Below are 7,612 nucleotides of genomic sequence, written 5' to 3'. Positions count from 1 at the left end.
CTAACCCCTAAATTTCTCTGTTCTGACCAAATATACACTATTCTGATAAATCCTTTCTGCCAACTGAAAAAGTAGCAGAATCAATGTGAATGTTTTTGCTCCGTGGGTTTTAAACTATGTTAAATCATGTCCTTTATTCTGAAGTTCATGAATTCATCTGACGAAAACGGTTTCTTTACAAAAATGTAATGTTTTCATTAACCAATCAAAGGAGTCGTTGGAAACGGCCGTAATGGATTGACACCTGTATCTTCCTGTTACTCATTAATATATATATATATATATATATAATATATATATATATATATAAATATACTCAAAATAAGCAACAAGAATATCTTCGGTAATTTGGTACGATCGTTTCACGCTACATCGTTTTATTAAACATTGTAAGTATTACAACAGTTTTAAAATGTTGAGCAATCATCAGCCCTTTATAGAGGTTTTCCATTAATACATATTTTCATACATAATACATAACTTAAAGAATATTCTTCAGTCAGAAGATAAATTTTATTACCTTAATGTTCTTAAAATTCAAATCGACATCTCTGTCTATATATCTATCCTCTTTATAATGTTATCAATTAATATGAAAATATGTATTAATGGAAAACCTCTATAGATGGCTGATGATTGCTCAACATTTTAAAACTGTTGTAATACTTACAATGTTTAATAGAATGATGTAGCGTGAAACGATCGTACCAAATTACCGAAGATATACTTGTTGCTTATTTTGATTATAATCACCCCATGGATTTATATGGATAACACCCTACAAAATTCTGATGCATCTAACTTAAGTACCATATTCATTTGAATCTCTCTCTCTCTATATATATATATACTTGAAAAAGGAAAAGAATGACTTCACTAGTAGTTGTAATCAATTTAATTTTCTAATAATATAATTTTACCGTTTAGCTTGTAGGTCTAGTAGGTACTTTGTTAACTTCGGTGGGGAGATATATCAAAGATTCTTTGTTAACTTTTCTGGAGAACTTTCTCGCATTCGTCGGTGGCGGTTGTCAAACTGATCTGAGGGTTTGTTGTGTTGTGTGATTCTACATATAAGAGATTTGGGTGTCTGGAGTGGGGGCTGGGGCTTGTTAATAATAAGTGTGAGAGTGAAGGAGTTTTTATGAACAAGAGCTCAAAGAAAACAGTGAATGGTAAAAACAAGATAGTTGATTGAGGGTTGGAGTTGGGATGTGGCGAGATGTTTAAGGAGTGTTTTAAGAAGTGCTTGTGAAAGTGTCCTCCTGTTGGTTCCATTTGAATAGTTGACCTTTGGTGAAAAATATAATGGTCAGATGTGTTTCAAATTTTCTTATAGCTGAATCAACTCTGTGTTTTCTTCTACTATACATATATAACCTGAAACCAACACCAGAGTTAGATCTACGGTTTAAATTGGATTCGGTACGTACATACTTAAAGTATCTTACCAACACTTGATACCTTCATTGTTGTCTAAATGTATGCATATATGTTTACGCATCTGTGTGTATGTGTGCATGTTTGTGTGCATGTTTGTTTGTATGTGTGTGTGTGTGCGTGTGTGTGTGTGTGTGTGTGTGTGTGTGTGTGTATGTGTGTGTGTGTGCGTACAAACGCATGGCTTAGTGGTTAGGGTGCTGCACTCATGAGCATACGATCGTGATTTCGATTCCTGGTCCGGCCGACACGTTGTGTTCTTGTTGAAAGTACATCATATTACGTTGCTCCAGCCTAGCTAGCTGGTAAATTTGAATAATCCTGCGACGGTCGGGCAGTCCGTCCAGTGAGGAATATATACGCCATAGAATCCGGGAAACATGTATGTATATTATATTACATATGTAGATAAAATCACAAAAAAACTAGTAAGATTATATGGCAATGAGTTGACAAACAAATAATGCATGGAATTAGACGAGAAAAACATGTGAATGTAAAACATTAGAAATAGAAGTGGACAATAAAAATAATACGTGAACGGAAGGAACAAGAGAATGTAAGATTTCGGGATACAGCCTTTATTAAAGAAGAGCAAAAGCATTAAGAGAAACAAAGGTTTCTCTTAATGCTTTTACTAGGTTTGATTGCATGGCAGCCCAAATGTTAAAATATACATATTTTACTTACATAATTTTTTATACTTGAGTGCAACAAGTTAATCCAGCATAACATCCAGGGACTCCGCTTACAGGAACAAAGCTCGGTTTGAGACAGTTTGGAGAGCAAAAAAGCAATTTACCGCCTACATTTCCTGGGCAGCTTAGGGCTGTATGGGAGAATAAGGTAAAGGGTTAGGTCTATTTAACTCAGATTTCTGAGAACCAAATATTACAAAAATACCAACGGGTGAAACCGTGTTATTTATATTAGATTTTCACGCATAAAAAAGACCTGACTGTATTGTATTAAGTTAATTTGATTTAATTTACTAAGTCTTTTGCTTGAGGGATGAAGCATTGGATGAACCAGTTTTTGAAGGCCCTCGGGTTCGCGGACTTGTAGATAAGTCCTGTTTTCATCGTGAAACCAGTAGCATTGCCACACGTATTTAGCATCACACCTTCACAACCTTGCTTACTAAGTAGGTGGCCAGTCAAAATTTATTCTACATTAGAAACAGAAAGAGAACACATATGTACAAATATGGCTGTGTGGTAAGAAGTCTGTTTACCAAGAACATAGTTTGTTGCATGACACCTTGGGCAAGTGTCATCTACTATAGTCTCGGGCTGACCAAACCAGAACGATTTGCAGAGAAAAGAGACCCGTAACTATCTTGCCAAGGTTTGTGACCATGAAACCAACACCATAATTAGGATTGCTAATGAACTTCAGGAGAGGCATAAAATAAGAGCTGCTACAGATCTTTCTCCAAGGAGGGTTGTTAAAATCTATTTATCAGAACAACAGAAAAAAAGGACCACTTCACTGATAAGATAGCACATGGGTACTTGGCATGTAAAACACAAACGATAGAAGGGATTGATCATGTGAAAAGCTTGACATGGTGTACCGACAAGTTTATGATATCCCACTTTGAAGGCTACATCCATTCAATTCTAGAATATGTATCTCCACCAAACATCTACAGCATAAAAGGCAGAAAACGTTGACCGACAGTAAATATAGGCTAAGACTGAAGACCGAAGAGATCAACCACGTTATTGTCAACTGCGCGAGAATGTCTTTCAAATAATATTTTCCCACGGGGCATGATACGGTGGCTAGAACAATCTGGAACAGGATAACAAAACTGAAAATACAAACGAAGTCTACTATATTGACATCGAGAGGTCAAAAGAATATTTGGTGGAACTTAAAAATTAAAACAGCCACCAAGTTAAAACGCAACCGGCTAGATATCGTTGTGTGGGACCACAAAGAAAAGACTTGTTCTGTTGAGGAAATCAGCTGCCCTTTGGACACGATGGTGGTTATAAAGAAGCATGAAAAAGAGGACATGTATGGACCATTGATAAGGAGTTTGCCAATCCAGAACCCAATATACACTTTCAGCTTCATACCCATTATTACTTGAGCAACATGATATACCAGCCAGTCTGCTGCAAAGTATGGCTGATCTTGGAATCTTAGGGAGAGATGCAAATCCTTAATTCCTATGCTACAAACGATCACAATATCTGAAACTATAAAAATCTGCAAGACCTTCTTAAGAAGTAAAGGATGATGGTTAAAACAAGATACTTTCTTTCACACTCTTGCTATGAAGTAGGTGGCTGGTCAAAATTTACTCTAAATTAAAATGAGTAAGAGAAAGAGAACATGCATTCATACACTCACACACACATACACACACACACACACACACACACACACACACACACACACACACACACACACACACACACACACACAAATATATATGTACATAAACGCGCATAGATGAATGAATATATATGTACATGTATGTGTGTGTGTCTGTGCCTGCGTTTGTGTTGTATGTATGCATGTATGTATATATGTGTGTATAATATGAAGATAGTTGCCGAGGCTAAAGACTTACTTGGATTAACTGGTGGTGGAACTGGTGGATTAATTGGTGGAACAGGGGGTTTCGGGGGTCTGTACATACGGCGATAACCACCATGCCTATAGTAATAGGCCTCTGTTAGGGAGATGGCTATCACACATAAAATTAAGATGACGGCTTTCATGTCTTCAGATTTACTGCGAGACCACGATGACGATGTGAAATGAAAGGACTTATTTTCCTTCAGTAGTCAATACCAATATCGTATGATCCAAACTATCTCTTTATATATACACAGTTACCTGAAAAACAGTGATGATAATAAATATAATTTATACTTAAGCTTCAAAGACAGCTGCGACAGTGTGTACGATACGTTAAAATAAATACACATCTGAAGAGTCCATAATATATGCTCGCACAAACACACATATATACAAATGTACATATACTATATACTATTAATACATACACCTATCTACACACGCACGTATATACTAAATACATCGTCGTCTGTAAACTTGAAGATGATAGAGAAATAAGAAAAGAAGTTAAAAAAGAAAGCCTAGATGAAATGATAAGAAGCCAATGATCTATTGATTTGCTGGTATGTTGTTTGTGTGTTTGTTTATTTTCTTTCATTATTTATTTCAGTTGCACTATAATGGCGAAGTGTGAATTGTAATAATGTTTACCCGAGGGAAATATAAGGCACATTATTTACAATCGCTCTTTTAACTCGTCACGTTTTTCATTAAAGAGCTTATTAAATACGTGATGTTGTTGTTGTTGACACTAGCTGCAAAAAAATAATACACATACCGATAATTATATACATACTTCTTTATTGATTTATTCATTCATATATTCAGAGCTGGAGGTTACATTTTTTTGCATTACGATTGACTTTCAAGCGTCACTGAATCATTGGGTCATGACGTTACCTGATAAGCCAACTATTGCAAAAATCCGAGTCATAAAGACACATTGTAACAGACAGCGTTTTAAATGTGTTGTTATGTATGTATGCATAAATATGATGTATGTAATGATCGTTGTTTAGTACTTAAGATCTATGTCATTTCTCTTAAATTTCAATATCGAGTTTCAATGTAATTAAAACTTTTATTTGCATATCATTTGCAAAATTCCAATTCATGGCCGTCCCCTCTCACTTTATCTCACACAGAAGTTTGTACACTCCTAAAAAAATTCAGTAAAATTGCCATTACTCTGATAGTATCGAAGGAAATCAAACGAAATTTATACTGAATAAAATATATTATACATAACAAACATTATACATACTTGGAACACAAAGCAAGAAACATTTTCAAAGAAATAAACGAAATATTAATTTTCAAACGTTATAAAAATATGTGCATCCTACAGGAAATTTGCTATATTCAATATTTTATCCGCTTTTTGTACTAAATCCAGATATTACTGATAATTCAATTCTAATAAATTATTTCTCCTGCCATTTTTGCACCGGTCATTGTATCTGAAGGAATTCTGATTTGTGTACCGTAGTGAAAATCTTCTCTATTGTGATTAAAATAACACCAAAAGGAAAAGAATTGTTTGAAGATTTGAAGAAAATTATTTTTAATTTGCACAAGAGTTTCTTAGGATAGAAGTTAATTAGCAAACGGGTACATATTAGCGTAAACACAGTTGCCAAAGTAATTCAGGAGTATAAAGCTACTGGACAGTTAAGCAAAAAACATCGTCTAGGTCGTCCTTCTATTTTAACTGCGCATGATATTCACCACATCCAACGTTGCATGGTGGATGACAGGCGTCGTACCGCTTCGTCTTTGGTCCAAGAAGTGTCTTCTGTTAGTGGAAAGAGTGCATCGGCCCCAACAGTTCGCCGAAGTTTGAATCAGTGTGGTCTTCATGGACGCATTACTCGTAGGAAGCCTCTCCTCACTACCAGGCATAAATCAAGTCGTCTTTCCTTTGCCGAAACCTATGTGAGTAAGGGGAAGGAGTTTGGGGAAAAAATCTATTTTTTTTCTGACGAGAATAAAATCAACATGTTTGGTCAGATGGTATTAAACGAGTATGGCGACGATCAGGTGAAGTTGATAGCAACAAATGCACCATGCCGTCCATGAAACACGGCGGCAGAAGTGTTATGCTTTGGGGATGCATGAGTGCAGCTGGTGTGGGAGGACTCACATTTATTGAGAGAAGAATGGATTCAAGGTTTTATTGTGGCATATTGCAGAAAACAATGTTGGAAAGCATCAAAGAACTAGGAAGACACTCCATGTTCCAACATGATATGTATATAAATATGTACATGTATATGTATTTACATACATACATACATACATGCACACACACAATATATATATGTATGTATTATGTATATATATATATATATATATAATATATATATATATATATATATATATATATATACTCATACACACATATATCAAACTTGACAGTCACTCTCGGTTTCACCCTTACGTGAAGTGTTGTTCCGCTCTACCCAGAGTGTTGTTTTCTATACCAGACAATGTTTTCACTATATAACATATATTGATATATTATACTACTTCTGTTTCATATATATATGTGTATATATATATATGCATATATATATGTTGACCTCGTGAGACCACTTGCATTTTTTTCCCTCTGTCCTCCCACCTCGGGATCTTTCTTTCTCCTATGTTTCCGACGAAGAGCTCCGCTCGAAACGTCATACCCTCCTTCTTCCCTTTTTTCCTGAGCGCCTAATAATACTTTAATTGTTGTCTTTTTTGTTTTCTTGTTTGGATTAACTTTATATATATATATATATATATATATATATATGTAGATATATATGTATATATATATATGTATATATATACATGTATATATATGTATATATATTTGTAAAAAATGAAGTTCGAAAATGCTGCTATATTATACAAATTTTTAATTTTTATATATACATTATAACATGTTTCGGTTCTTGAAATGAACCTTATCAAAAAAAGTTATATATAAAAAAAGATAGTTCATGCTATCAAATATAAAAAATTCATTTATAATACACAATAGAGTCAGACATCAAAAAGTTCATATATAGTGTGAAGTGAGTTCGTTCATGCTATATATTTAAAGTGTCTGATGCAGTGATTCATAGTGGTGATATGCATTCAATATAAAAAATAGATCAAAGTAGTGATATGCAGTCAATATAAAAAAATTGATGTTCCTGAAAGAGCGAGAAATTCATTTTAGATTTTACCTTTGAGCAACTGTGATGACTTATGGTCGGTGTTCGCTGGATGATTCTGGCAAACCTTGTGAATTGTTCGGGTTTTATAACACCTGTTAGGTGGTCAGTCCAGCGTAACGCGACGTCATCAACGTTTTGACCAATCGTTCCGTTAGGTGGCTTAGTCAAGGAGAACGGGACGTCATCAACATTCTGACCAATCGCGACCTATAGCTGTATTAGAACTGCCTCTTGTCTGTATCCTGTTTTGACCAATCGTTTCGTTAGGTGGCTTAGTCAAGCAGAACGTGACGTCATCAACGTTTTGACCAATCGTTTCGTTAGGTGGCTTAGTCAAGTAGAACGAGACGTCATCAACATTCTGACCAATC

At 34.9% G+C, this 7,612-nt stretch overlaps 1 long non-coding RNA gene across 2 annotated transcripts in view; it reads right to left on the bottom strand.

Annotated features, from left to right (window-relative positions):
• The window catches only part of LOC115216822, a 14,140-nt gene extending 6,875 nt beyond the window's left edge, over positions 1-7,265 (bottom strand). The window contains exons 1-3 of one of the 2 annotated variants that reach the window (XR_005001000.1): positions 7,251-7,265; positions 4,028-4,296; positions 2,131-2,269 (exon numbers count right to left, since the gene is read on the bottom strand). This is a non-coding gene — a long non-coding RNA (uncharacterized LOC115216822). Of the gene's footprint in view, positions 1-2,130; positions 2,270-4,027; positions 4,297-4,466; positions 4,482-7,250 lie in introns of those variants that run through there. The other variant, XR_003882095.2, reaches the window with a different exon arrangement.
• Positions 7,266-7,612: the final 347 nt, after the last annotated feature.

Source organism: Octopus sinensis, linkage group LG10 (genome assembly GCF_006345805.1).
Source record: "Octopus sinensis linkage group LG10, ASM634580v1, whole genome shotgun sequence".
NCBI lineage: Eukaryota > Metazoa > Mollusca > Cephalopoda > Octopoda > Octopodidae > Octopus > Octopus sinensis.
Note: the sequence above shows the minus strand (reverse complement) of the source record. Positions and strands in the feature narration are given on the sequence as shown.